The following is a 15,244-nucleotide window of genomic DNA, read 5'->3' on the forward strand; positions in this document are numbered from 1 at the left end:
CATACTGGGGTGCAGGTGTCTTCTTCTGTTTGTCCCCATGTCAGTTTCAGTTTATTGGTTAATTTTTCTAGTAAGGCTGTTTCCCATAATATTTGGTACCATTGGTCCATGGTTACTCCTGACAGGTCTCTCCAGTGTCTGGTTATGGTGTTTCTGGCTGCTGAAAGTAGGTGGGTTATGAGTTCCTTGTTGTGCAAATGGGCATCATTGTCTTGGAAGATGTTTAGGAGGGCCAATTCTGGGGTGACTTCTAATACTTGCTTAGTTATTTTACATAGTTCTCGTATGACTGTTGTCCAGAATAGTTGGATTTTGGGGCACTCCCACCACATGTGGAGGTATGTGCCTGTGGAGGTGCACTCTCTCCAGCATTTTGGTGAGGTTCCTGGGCATATTAGCACTAGGTTTCTTGGTGTTAGGTACCACCTGTAGGTGAGTTCTTTTCTTTTTGTTGATATGGATTTAAAGGGGGGTTTAGACCACATTCTGGTCCATTGAGTGGGGTTCCTTTCTGAGACATCTCAGCTGAAAAGATAATGCTCTCGGCTTACATATGCCACCTTAAAAATGCAGCCACTTCTCTCGCATGTAACATACATGTAGCATCCATCCATCCATGACCATGTGATGCTGTCTTCTATTGGGCCAATCTATCCATGCAGCTCAGCACTGTCTACCCAGACTGGCAGTGACGTCGTAATGTTTTTCTCAGACTCTGGGTGCCTGCAGTTTGAGATCCCTATAAGATGCAAATGCTCTGATGGCGCCATGGGTACCCCACTGGTCAGGACCCTGGCGCTGCTATCCATAAGTAGCCCTGCAAATGCTTAATTCCATACATCCCCCCACCCCCAGATCTCTACCTCTTTTAAATCAGAACCAGTGAAGGCGGTGAAGGTCCTGTGTGCGTATCTGGAGGCCATTGGAGGATGGATAGCGGCTAACAGATTGAGGTTGAATCCTGACAAGACAGAAGTACTGTTTTTGGGGGACAGGAGGCGGGCAGGTGTGGAGGATTCCCTGGTCCTGAATGGGGTAACTGTGCCCCTGAAGGACCAGGTATGCATCCTGGGAGTCATTCTGTCCATGGAGGCACAGGTCAAATCTGTATCCAGGGCAGCTGTTTACCAGCTCCATCCGGTACGCAGGCTGAGACCCTATCTGCCTGCAGACTGTCTCGCCAGAGTGGTGCATGCTCTGGTTATCTCCCGCTTGGACTACTGCAATGCGCTCTACGTGGGGCTACCTTTGAAGGTGACTCGGAAACTACAACTAATCCAGAATGCGGCAGCTAGACTGGTGACTGGGGGCGGCCGCTGAGACCACATAACACCGGTCTTGAAAGACCTACATTGGCTCCCAGTACGTTTCCGAGCACAATTCAAAGTGTTGGTGCTGACCTTTAAAGCCCTAAACAGCCTCGGTCCAGTATACCTGAAGGAGTGTCTCCACCCCCATCATTCTCCCCAGACGCTGAGGTCCAGTGCCAAGGGCCTTCTGGTGGTTCCCTCATTGCGAGAAGCAAAGCTACAGGGAACCAGGCAGAGGGCCTTCTTGGTAGTGGCGCCCGTCCTGTGGAACACCCTTCCAGCAGATGTCAAAGCGATAAACAACCACCTGACATTCAGAAGACATCTTAAGGCAGCCCTGTTCAGGGAAGTTTTTAATGTGTGATATTTTAGTGTATTTTTGGTTTCTATGGAAGCCGCCCAGAGTGGCTTGGGAGGCCCAGCCAGATGGGCGGGGTATAAATAAATAAATTATTTATTATTATTATTATTATTATTATTATTATTATTATTGAAACTTAACATATATACGTAATAACCAAAATTCCCAATGATTCCCTCACATAACATATAATATCTAAATTACAACAGCTGCATAATTATACACTTAATTATAAAACCCACCACCCACCCTCTGCTTCCCTCCACAGCAATTCGACTTCTTTATATTTCTTTCTACCTTCCCCCCCCTTGCATTCTACAATAAATTATTTTTGTTAAATTCTGATTTTTCCTTCTTTCTTTATTGGTTTTGTTATTGCTTATGTTTTTTATTCTAAGTCTATTAGCATGTCATTATTAGAACAATGTTTTGACATATAATCTTCGAAATACTTCTACTCCAGTCTTAACTTTTGATTTTATTGATATCTTATAACTGAAGTTAATTTTGCCAATTCTATATACTCACTTAATTTACAAATCCACTCTTCCTTGGTTGGTGTGTCCTGAGATTTCCATTCAGTGGCAATCACTGCCCTGGCAACTGTTGTTGCATAGAAAAAGATTGCTTTTTTTCATATGTGGCATGTCTTTGGCCACCAACCCTAACAGATAAGCGCTATTCCACACCTTTTTTTTTGCTCAAGCACCACCACATTGGGATAGTTCCCTTATGCATATGCAATAGCAGAAAGATTCTGTTTTCATAAAACGCAACACAAAACAGCAACTTACTTTCCCTCTCACAGCTCGGCTCCACAGTAAGTGGAAGTTTAGCTTGATTTATAATCCAAATTACTTCAGTAGTCTGGAGCAAGCACACAGCGCTAATTGTCAACTCAGAAGAATGCCTTGTTTAAATGGGGACCATTTTCTATTAAGAAAAGAGCCTGCAGGCTATTAAGGATCATGGGGCTTAATTTGATTTTAAGATTTTGGGGTCTGTCGCAACAGTAGATTAATATGCACGAAGCAGTTCTAGGAACACGGTCTAGGACGGGTGTGAAAAATTGGGGTTTGCATAACCTCCCGTTTGTGCGCGACTTGCTCATATCAGCCATGAATAATTCATCCTGGAGGGAGGAAATATTTAATACCTCACCCACTGCAGTCTGTTGTGAAGGCTGTTGACCCAGTGAGGTGGGTGGTGAGAATAGAATGGGGCTGCCAGTAGTGGTTAAGAGTGGTAGTCTCGTAATCTGGTGAACCGGGTTCGCGTCTCCGCTCCTCCACATGCAGCTGCTGGGTGACCTTGGGCCAATCACACTTCTTTGAAGTCTCTCAGCCCCACTCACCTCACAGAGTGTTTGTTGTGGGGGAGGAAGGGAAAGGAGAATGATTCCTTAAAGGGAGTGAAAGGCAGGGTATCAAATCCAAACTCTTCTTCTTCTTCTTCTGCGTTACCAGAAGAGGGGATCCAGTTCAGCTCCAGATTTGGGGTGATGCAGGCATTTCTCACACACAGGGCACCAAGTCGAGGGGGCACAACATTGAGAAGATCCATAACTAAGAGGATCCCTTGGGGGTGCCACGTTTGGGGCTCACAAATTATAAAATTTGACTGTAGTGTCTTTGAGGGCAGGGTCCTGTCTCTTTGTCTCATGAAACTCAGTAGAGCTCCATATACATTGAAGAAACCACAGGAATAACCGACGCTGCTCATCCCATCCCACCCCCCTCTAGAAAAGTGGTAACATTTTATTTTATTTCATTTCTTTAAAAAATAAAATGTATAAACTTTTACAATATACAAAATAAAAATAAATTAAATTCAGAGACAATCATTCTCATATTTTGACCCCCCCTTCTATGGTTCCTTGTTTATATTTTAATTTACTGCGTATTACACCAATTTGTTATTTACCCTCTATGTTACTTATATGTTGTTGTTGTTGTCGTCATCGTTGTTGTTCCTTACTGCACTTTGTTTACATTAATCCTGCTAACGTCTTGATTTGTTTACAATAACTTTGCAAATATAACAAAATAAATAAAATATTCCTTCCAGTAGCACCTTAGAGATCAGCTTAGTTAGTTATTGGTATGAGCTTTCGTGTGCATGCACACTTCTTCACATGCAAATATACTCATTCTATTTTATTTCTTAGCAATTTATTGATAGCTCGAACGCCAAAATTGTCAAGCTCGGGATAGTGCCGAAATTGGGAAAGTTGTCAAAAGCAGGAAATCTCAGTAAGTATCAAACAGATCTGAAGAGCAATAAACAAAACGAACCCACCACTGCTCAGCAATGCGCTGATCGTAACGACATTTAAATTGCTGCGCGCGCGGGGGGGGGGGGGGGAATTGTGAGAGTCATCGGCGGGGCAGAGAGGAAAACACAGCCTGCGAAGATAACTCCCAAAGCAAAATAGAGCCATTTCAGCCCATTAAGAGAGACAGAACATTCCTCTTCTAATTTTCTAAACAGATGGTCTGACACAGTTGGTAATGTTGGAAGGTGCAAATCTCATCTTGCTCTTTCCAACGTGAGTAGAAAATAACAAAGACGACATTGAGTGGGGGAAGGGACAAAACGAAGGCTCAGCAGCACAGGTGCGGGGGAGAGAATCCAACATTAAAAAATACGAGGGAAAAGGAAATTAGCATGGGGGGGGGGCTGCCTACAAGCAAAGGAGCTCAGGGTTAGAGGCATTAGAAACTGAGGAGCTTTCCATCAGAAAGGAGAGTGGAAACTGCAGAAATTCACATGCTCATCGAAGGTCAAGAAGGGAAATCGTGCAAGCAAACGCAGGTGGTATTTACTATCGTTTTCATTTTTTTTAGTCCACAAGCTTTATATAAGCAATTACATTGTTTCCTGAATTGTTTCTAAGGCTTTGCTTCATTGAAATGCATTGACATTGATTATGTAACTGGTTACATAACCGGCTACATTTGTTTCAGCAGATAGCAAGGCAAGCAAGCTAGACTCTAGGGGAAGCCGGACTGCAGTGGAACAGAAGCGTTGCAAGGAATACAGAACAGGGATGGAAACGGCTTCCTCTTTACATCCCATATGAGAGACTTGGAACAGACAAGGCAATTGAAATTAGGCATGGAAGAATGAAAGAAGCATATAGCCCAAAGGACCCTCGAGGTGATCAACAAATGGAGGAGGGTGGGGAAACTTTTTCAGTCTGCATTGCTGCCTGGGCAGCCTGGGCCACATTCACACCAGACATTCAAAGCACCGTGACACCACTTTAAACAGTCATGGCTCCCCCCCCCGAGAAATATGGTAACTGTAGTTTGTTAAGGGTGCCAAAAGTTGTTAGGAGGTCCTTTGATAGTACATAAGGGACGCGGGTGGCGCTGTGGGTAAAAGCCTCAGCGCCTAGGGCTTGCCGATCAAAGGTCAGCGGTTCGAATCCCCGCGGCGGGGTGCGCTCCCGTTGCTCGGTCCCAGCGCCTGCCAACCTAGCAGTTCGAAAGCACTCCCGGGTGCAAGTAGATAAATAGGGACCGCTTACTAGCGGGAAGGTAAACGGCGTTTCCGTGTGCGGCTCTGGCTCACCAGAGCAGCGATGTCACGCTGGCCACGTGACCCGGAAGTGTCTCCGGACAGCGCTGGCCCCCGGCCTCTTAAGCGAGATGGGCGCACAACCCTAGAGTCTGTCAAGACTAGCCCGTATGGGCAGGGGTACCTTTACCTTTACCTTTACTATTGCATATCTAAAAGGAGGACACAGAGAGATGTGCGTACAGGGGTAAAATTTACATTTGTCACCCCACCCATTTTTGTCTCTGGCCCTGTTCTCCACTGGAATATGGCCCTCAAAAGGTTGCTGAGAAGTGAATGTGGCCCCTGGACTAAAAAAATACTCCCCAACCCTGCTGTAGAGGACTGATGCAATCAATAAATGGGAAAATGGCAGTTTGGGGAAGGGGTGTGTGATTTTTTTGGCAGAACCACAGTGCAAGGAGGAGAGGGATAAGCAGACACATTAAATGTATTCACAAATTCAGCATCAGTCTCTTTTGGTCCCAAGGAAAAGCCGAAGTGAAATATAATTTTGCAGCACATAGCATGGATGAAAATAAGGTGGTATGAGAATCTGTGCGATTCACACAGCCACTTTGAAGGGGCTCTTTTAAAATTCTCATTAATGAGACTTTTACAAAATGAGGAAATAAACAATGTCTGCTTGATATTTCCCCAATTAAGCCTAGCCCTGCAGAGCTTGACTGGATTTTGAGTCATGACGGTGACTCATTATCCTATATCATTTCTGAAATTCCCTAAAGCGAGAGATAAAATGCCACGTGGGCATACGACTACTAATAGGTTGGCAACATTGATATTAACATGACTTTTAAAAGTCAGTTTAACAGCACCAGTTTTTACAGAATACCTCTCGAAATGGTCTCCAAGGTGTGATCTTCAGCTCTGAAGAAAAAGAGAATAAAAATAATCCCCACAGAATGATTCCAGTGAACATTTTCAAACTGGAAATAATCAGGCACAATAATTGACGTGTTTAAGGGGGAGGGGAATACTAGGAACATCCTCTTCAGGTGTAGTTTTGAAAGCAAAAATAAAAAGGTTTGAAATATACCCAAGGATGACAGGGAAAAGCAAAGTCTAGGTGGATGAACTACATGCTTTGCTGGATGTAGAACAGTATTTGCGAAGGAAGAATGGAAGCTGCCTTATACTGACTCAGCCTCTTGGTTCATCTAGTTCAGGATGGTCTACACCAGGTGTGGGAATGTCCTCGGCCTCCAGCTGCAACTACAACTCCCATCAGCCCCAGCAAGCATGGCCGATAGACTGGGATGATGGGTGCTGTGAGTCCAACAACATTTGTTGTTGTTGTTGTTGTTGTTGTTGTTTAGTCCTTTAGTCGTGTCCGACTCTTCGTGACCCCATGGACCAGAGCACGCCAGGCACTCCTGTCTTCCACTGCCTCCTGCAGTTTGGTCAAACTCATGCTGGTAGCTTTGAGAACACTGTCCAACCATCTCGTCCTCTGTTGTCCCCTTCTCCTTGTGCTTTTCCAACATCAGGGTCTTTCCCAGGGAGTCTTCTCTTCTCATGAGGTGGCCAAAGTATTGGAGCCTCAGCTTCATGATCTGTCCTTCCAGTAAGCACTCAGGGCTGATTTCCTTCAGAATGGCTAGGTTTGATCTTCTTGCAGTCCATGGGACTCTCAAGAGTCTCCTCCAGCACCATAATTCAAAAGCATCAATACTATGCATCTGCAATCATATGGTTGACTACTGTAAGAATAGGATGCTGGACTAGATAGGCCATTGGCCTAATCCAGCAATATCAAAAGCAACATGATGGCCAGAAACAATTACAATGTGAAAAACTTTATGGAATAATTCAAAACATCAAAACTAACAAACTGAAGTCATTGAAAGTCTCTGAAAGTCTTTAAATGAATCACAATGCCAGACTTTACCTGGCGGATTGTATAATCAGCAAATGTCCAATTCTGATGTCCAACTCTGAACTCTACTGAACAGTGTTTTCGGATAACAACTACTGTTTCATTGAATTCTTCATCAGCCAATTAGTTAAGTGTTGAACTATAAAGTTTTTGCATAAAGTTTTTCACATTGTAATTGTTTCTGGCCATCGTGTTGCTTTTGATATTGCTGACTCATATTTTGCAACACAGGGGTTGGTTGGTTTACTCATTGGCCTAATCCAGCAGGCCTCTTGTTATGTTCTTATGTAAAGCTGGTGCTCTAACACTTTGGGCATCTCTGCACTTCCTCTTGTCCTGCTGTGGAAACCGCTGCTCTTTTGTGCTCAATCAGAGCCAAAGGCAATTCAGGTTCCCCCCAGATTGCCATTTGTTGCAAACTATCACTAAAGATCAGGTTTTATTGGCAAAACCTATTTGGTGTTTTGCAACTTTCTGACTAGTTGCAGGACCTTAGCCAGACCTAGCAGAGTAAATGCAGAATCCACGGAAGCAATTGGCAACTTGGCTGCAGACAGGATAGATGAAGCAGGAACCAGGAACTTGTAGTTAGGTGTTTATTATATACAGTGTACTATTTACAGGACCAGAACATGGATCTTTTGCTAGCTCTTTCTGACACGACTCACAACTCCTACACTGACACAGAACTCTGAACTCACAAACCTCTGAACTAACACATTCCAGTTAGTAGGCCATTAATTATCACTCCCTTGAGAGAGCTTGACCAATCAGGGAGCCGTCTCCATGTCTCTGTTATCACCAGGCAGACTTACTCCTTCAGATTGCCTTCAGATTGTTTGCCAAACCTTAATTGACTCTGTGTAAGTAGCTGCATGTACACAGTTTCCCAACAGGTTTTTCCTTGGAAAGGGGCAGAGCAAGGAGAAAACAGTTCAGGCTTTCTGTGCCTAGAAAGCACAGATCAAGTGGGAATTCTTTCTAGGCACGGTACAACTGGAAGTGTGGCTGAGCCCTGAATTATGACCATTCCTCAAAGGTTTTTGAACCCGTTCTCCTCTTCTAAACTTAGGCTGCAATCCTGAGCCTGTTACCCTGGGAGCACGCTCCAATGAAATCAGTAGGACTTCTGGATCGGCACAGTTAGGAGTGCACTGGTCTCTATGTTTTCAGGACACTTCACTGCATTTCCCATGGATTATTTGGTCATGCTAGTCTGTGGAAATCCGAAAAAACCAGAGCTCAGTGGCAGAGCTCATGCATTGTACATAGAAGGTCCCAGGAGCTGTCCCCAATGTTTCCAGTTAAAAAAACAGTCAAGAAGCAAGTGATTTAAGAGCTGCTGGGAAGCTGCTGCCAGTCAAGGGGCTATAATTCAGGCACAGCCAACGTTGTGCCCTCCAAGTGTTGTTTGACTTATTGAACTCTCATCACCCCCAGCCACCATAGCCAATGGCCAGTGATTATGGGAGTTCTACTCCAACGACATCTGGAGAGTCATAAGTTACAGATCCTGGGTGTATAAAATAGACTCCCTAGCCTGATTATATTTATTTGATGTTTTTATACCCAACTTCCTACCAAGCTGGGATTCAATGGGGCTTTCAACATTTAGGAACATCATTAAAAGATATACAGTGGTACCTCGGGTTAAGAACTTAATTCATTCTGGAGGTCCTTTCTTAAGATGAAACTGTTCTTAACCTGAGGTACCACTTTAGCTAATGGGGCCTCCCGCCGCCGCCGCATGATTTCTGTTCTCATCCTGAAGTAAAGTTCTTAACCCGAGGTACTATATCTGGGTTAGCGGAGTCTGTAACTTGAAGAGTCAGTAACCCAAGGTACCACTGAAAGTAATAAAAACAAACTAGTAAAAAACAGGTAGGTAGCCATGTTGGTCTGAAGCAGTAAAAAAATAATAATTAAAAAATAGTCCAGCAGCACCTTAGAGACCAACTAAGTTTGCTGTCGTGTGCATGCGCACAAAAGCTTATACCTAGAGTGAAATACATGCGGAGTCAAGAGTGGGTTTCATGCTCTTTATTCAGCTCATAGTGGTGAGGAGGAATGAATGTTTCCCCAAAGTATCTGCTTTATATACATTATTTACACAATGGGCTGCACGTGATTGGCTAATTCCGGGATTCTCCTCTAGGCCAATCAGGTTGTGTATTTACTTCCATCTAGAGCTGGATTGGGTGGCTCCTGCGGACCAATCATACTGCTGCATTGTTCTAGGACCAATCAGACTGCTGCATTTTGGATCCTATTCAACTCAGTACATAACAGAACAAACTTAGTTGGGTCTCTAAGGTGCTACTGGACTATTTTATTTTTATTTTTTAGTACAAAAATCAATAGCTGAAATACATTAAAACAATTTATAACCAGCAATTAAGATGCAGTTTGCTGTGACGGCATCATCTGCACCGTAGTTTTCAAATGCTTGTCTGAATAGGAGCCAATCTAACCTCTCTTGGGAGTAAATTTTCAGAGCAAAACAGGCACATGGATATGGATGCGAGAGCTTTGTTTGCCCCTGAATATAAATTTAAGCCACCATGAGATGGAGAAGAAGATGGTTCTTCTTATGGATTGGTAACTGATCATCAAACAGGAAGCAGAGATCAGAAATCATTGCAGGGGGTGGGGAAGCGTTTTGTTTGTCTCAGTAAACTGTGAGGGCAAAAAAACAGGGCATTTCTTTGTCTGTTATAGTTTCCAAATGATCCAGAATATGCTCTTTCCATGGATAACCGGTGATGAATTAAGCATGAAACATCTGATCTGAGATCACACCACAATCTAAAAATAGACTTAGTCAAAAGATGCTGAAAAGAAGCCTCAATAGGCACAATTGGATTCAATGCCCATAAGAATCTGGAATAGAGGTGCCAATTGGCAATTGCCTGATCGGTACCCATCCCTCTGTGTGCAAAGCACACAACCAGCTGTGTCTAATCGGATCTGGCAGTGACATGTTGACAGAAGATCAGCTACATATGAGCCAAAACCATGGACAATATTTGGGCAACATTTTTTTTTTTAAAGCAGTGTCCAAAAGAACACCTGTGCTTGGGGCTCCTTGTGAACATGTTCACCTCTTTGTGCTCATTGCACACACGTAAGCCATGTTCATGTTAGTTTCTGTTCTTATCACTGAGCAGCTGCCTGGAGTCACAGGACTCTGTTTACATTCCAGAGACCTTGCAGTCTCACGGGAAAGGAGACTGGATGTGATGTTAGTGTGGTTTCCTGTTTCCTTTGTTCCTTTGGTTGCTCTCTGCTCTCACAGGGAGAGGATGTATTTTTCTTTGCTCTCTGCGTAGCTAGAAAATAAAGCATAGCAATGTAGCCATAAATCTCATCACTTCTGCGTGCTGTTTTGATGCTCTGCTGGGACGACGTGCCTGAGGCCTTATCAAAGGATCAGGTCGTCAATTAATCGTTGGGAGGCGATTCTGAAGGTGAGCCTTATCAGCTCAACGGGGCCAGATCAGATCAACGGAGATGCCGACAGTTCACACCATACATTTAAACCACTATGGTACCACTTTAAATACTCATGGCAACCCCCAAAGAATCTTGGGAGCTGTAGTTTGCTAAAGGTGCTGGGAGTCCTTAGGACACCCTCTATTCCCCTCGTAGAGCTACATTTCTGAGTGGTTTAACAGCTGACTACTCTTCCCAGTGAACTCTGGGAACTGTAGCTCTGTGAAGGGAACAGTGGCCTCCTAACAACTCACAGCATCCTTAACAAACTACAGTTCCCAGCATTCTTTGAGGGGTAAGCCATAATTTTTTAAAGTGGTATCATAGTGCTCTAGAGGTAGGGCATGAATGTGGCCTCTCACTCATCCTCTATTAGCGCCACTTGTCTTCAGTGAAAATATCCTGGGCTCCTTTGAGAGGAAGGTCAGAGTATACTTTGAACAATAAACAAGCAAGCAAGCAAGCAAGCAAATTAATGTCCTGGACCTGTAAAGAAGGGTGGTCAGGCTGGCGGGTGCAAGGCCTTCCTTGCATTGGCTCCACAGCTTTGAATCTCCCTCCCCTAAGATGAATTATCAGTCCTCTCCTTAGTAGTGTTTCATGAACCACGAGCTTAGCATGAGTCCACAGTGTGCTGTAGCAGGAAGAAAACCTAATGCTTTTCTAGGCTGCATCCACAGAAGTCTACTGTCCAGATCAAGCGAAGTAAAAGTTCCGCCTTGGTCAAACTACACCAGGAATAATATGTCCAATTCTGGGCATCACAATTTAAGAAGGATGTTGACAAGCTGGAATGTGTGCAGAGGAGGGTAGCCAAGATGGTCTGGAAACTAAGCCTTATGAGGAACAGTTGAAGGAGCTGGGTATGTTTAGCCTGGAAAAGAGGAGACTGAGAGGAGTTATGAAAGCCATCTTCAAATATCTTAAGGGCTGTCACAAGGACGTGGGAACAAGCTTGTTTTCTCCTGCTCTGGAGGGTAGGACTCGAACCAATGGCCTAAAGTTACAAAGAAGGAAGATTCTGGCTAAACATCAGGGAGAACTTTCTGACAGTAAGAGCTGTTTGGCAGTGGAACAGTCTCCCTTGGATGTTGTGGACTCTTCTTCCTTGGGTGTTTTTAAGCAGAGGTTGGATGGCAATCTGTCCAGGATGCTTTAGTTGAGATTCCTGCATTGCAGGGGGTTGGACTAGAACTCTACAATTCTATTATTCTAAGCCTTAAGGATTGCTTTTAATGTATGTCTGTATTGTAGTAGGCAGAACCATCTGTTTTTATTCAGAGAGTTCGCCCACATATCCGTTTGTCCCATGCTCAGAAAGCATGGATCCGAAATGTTTTCCACTTAACCCACACTTTCTAGGCATGAGTTTGAGCAGTTGTCCTCCCACCCCCACTCCTTTCCTGGGAAAACCTGCTCTTTAGATCTAAATCGGAACAAATGACAATCTGCAGAAAACACTGATTGCTGTTTGCTCCAATTGAGGGCTAATGAGCAGTTTTCCCCAGGGGAAAACAGAAGAACAATAGAAGGTGTGCTTCTAGATTCAGGTAGGTAGCCATGTTGGTCTGACGCAGTCGAAATAAGTTAAAAAATTGTCCAGTAGCATCTTAGAGACCAACTAAGTTTTTTCTGGGTATAAGCTTTTGTGTGCATGCACACTGAAGAAGTGTGCATTCACAAGAAAGCTTATACCCAGAACAAACTTAGTTGGTCTCTAAGGTGATCCTGGACAATTTTTCAATTTATTTTGAATAGGAGGTGTGGTAAGCCCTTATAGTGGTAAAGTTTGCTGCGATACATTGGCTTGAAATGTATGGAACTGCTGTTGCCACGGCTGTGATTGTGTTGTGCATATTCTCTTACATTGTTTTCAGCGCTGTAAGCAACTGTGGGGGAAAATACTGCCTTTTGAACAATGGCAAATAATGGCAATAGCTTTATTTGTACTCTGCCCTTCATTTGAAAGTCCCGGGGGGGGGGGACTTCACAATCAAGCTTTACCTTGAAGGTAAAGAAAACAGCACGAAACAATCAAAACACAAGACTCAAATGGAAAGGAAAAGGAAAACACATCAGCAGTGGTTGAAAGATGCAACTGCACAACACTCATCCCTGTTCTCCAAAGACCTGGGATAAGAGGTGCCATTTAGACAAAATCTGTTCCACACCACAGGGTTCATTCTCCCCATACTACACACAGATGTGTGGTTCTTATTTTGGAGGTATTTGTTCATACCAGCAGGAGACCCGAATAGGGGCCCCAATGCCTCTTTGCTGGCCCTTGGATCTCTGTCCCGGCTGTGAAACAGTAGCTACTTCTTGCTTATAATAATAATAATCATTTATTATTTGTACCCTTCCCATCTGGCTGGGTTTCCCCAGCCACTCTGGGTGGCTCCACAGAGACCAAAAATACACTAAAATGTCACACATTAAAAACTTCCCTGAACAGGGCTGCCTTTAGATGTCTTCTGAATGTCAGGTAGTTGTTTATCGCTTTGACATTTGATGGGAGGGCGTTCCACGGGGCAGGCGCCACTACCGAGAAGTCCCTCTGCCTGGTTCCTTGTAGCTTTGCTTCTCACAATGAGGGAACCGCCAGAAGGCCCTCGGCACTGGACCTCAGCGTCTGGGCAGAACAATGGGGGTGGAGATGCTCCTTCAGGTATACTGGGCCGAGGCTGTTTAGGGCTTTAAAGGTCAACACCAACACTTTGAATTGTGCTCAGAAACGTACTGGGAGCCAATGTAGGTCTTTCAAGACCGGTGTTATATGGTCTTGGCGGCCGCTCCCAGTCACTAGTCTAGCTGCCGCATTCTGGATTAGTTGTAGTTTCCGAGTCACCTTCAAAGGTAGCCTCACGTAGGGTGCATTGCAGTAGTCCAAGCGGGAGATAACTAGAGCATGCACCACTCTGGTGAGACAGTCCGCTGGCAGGTAGGGTCTCAGCCCGCGTATCAGATGGAGCTGGTAAACAGCTGCCCGGGGCACAGAATTGACCGGCGCCTCCATGGACAGCTGTGAGTCCAAAATTACTCCCAGGCTGTGCCCCTGGTCCTTCAGGGGCACAGTTACCCCATTCAGGACCAAGAAGTCCTCCACACCAGCCTTCTGTTGTCGTTTGCATCGTTGTTTGAACCAGAGTGCCTTCCTCTGAGCATTGCTCACAGGGAGCAATGGAGAACCTCAGGGTTGCAGGTCAAGCCCCCCAGTGCCTGATAATTCAGGGTGATCACCTGTAGCAAAACCCAAGGCAAGGACAGAGGGCTACGGAAAATGTAAAAGCCAGTTCTGACAGCTGAGAAACCCGCTCAAAATCCAAACTGAAAGCGCTGCGTGCATTACCGCCATGGCATGTTTGTGCCCATTGAAGCCCCTGGAAAACTAAATGGAGCATGCAAAGCGACAGCGAATAAAGGTTAAAGTTGCACCTTTAACGTAGCACAATGCCAAGTTCCGTTTTGCCGTGGTTTGTAACACAATGCTAACAGCGGCAATCGTGCCTGGGGCCTGGCGTCTGCAGTCGGAAGATAAACAACACCACTCTGGCCTCAAGAGCTGATGGATTGTGAAAGACGCTGCCCCCGTCAATAGACTCTCAGCCATGAATAGGGTTCGTTCTAAATTTACAGCCATTATATAATCTCAGAGATTGCTTGCCTTGTACACAGAGGGGGCTCTTTAAGTTTCCATTTCAAATTGGTTCCTTCCCTTTCTCCTCTACTCCCTTTTATTCATCAGTATGCCTATTCTTTGATGTTCTTAGAAGCTGTTAGCATTGTTGGACAATTTTCACTTTAGCCTTATTAAATCTTCACACTGTGGAGGAACCCTTTTATAAATGAAGCTGTCAGCTGGACACCATTCTGCTGAAGAATCTAGAGAAGAAGAAGAAGAGTTTAGATTTGATATCCCGCTTTATCACTACCCAAAGGAGTCTCAAAGCGGCTAACATTCTCCTTTCCCTTCCTCCCCCACAACAAACACTCTGTGAGGTGAGTGGGGCTGAGAGACTTCAGAGAAGTGTGACTAGCCCAAGGTCACCCAGCAGCTGTATGTGGAGGAGCGGAGACGCGAACCCGATTCCCCAGATTACGAATCTACTACTCTTAACCACAACACCACACTGGCTCTAAGCTAATGGGTCAGAAAGAAGTGTCCTCAATGGCCCCAAACCATGCGCTCCCAGCTCCTGGAAAATGGCAGACCTCACGTGGAGCAAAGCCTTTTCAAAAGCGGGGCCAATGTTGTCAGGGAGCTCACCTTCTTCCATCGTGATTGTCCTTGGGGTAACTGGCAGGGGCGACTGTCTTTTGGACAGCTTTCGTCAAGGGCACTTCCAGGCCAAAGGAATGCACGCTGCAGATAGTTAACTCATTATTGTCAAACAACGCTTACTGTCGCTTCCACTTCTCTGAATATCTAGGCACACCAATCCAATGTCCAGGCAGCTATTCCCTATGGCCTGTGCCCTATGGAGCAGTTCAGCAACAGGGCCTTCCTCTCCCTTCACCGTATGTACCTTCCACCAACAGGCTACATGCATGAGGCTGGAGACTATGCCTGCATGAAAACTTCCTCTGCCCAGCACTTTTCAGTCCCCTACTGGTTCTGGCAGA

Source organism: Podarcis tiliguerta, assembly GCF_965153285.1.
Source record: "Podarcis tiliguerta genome assembly, chromosome: 7".
Classification (NCBI taxonomy): Eukaryota; Metazoa; Chordata; class Lepidosauria; order Squamata; family Lacertidae; genus Podarcis; species Podarcis tiliguerta.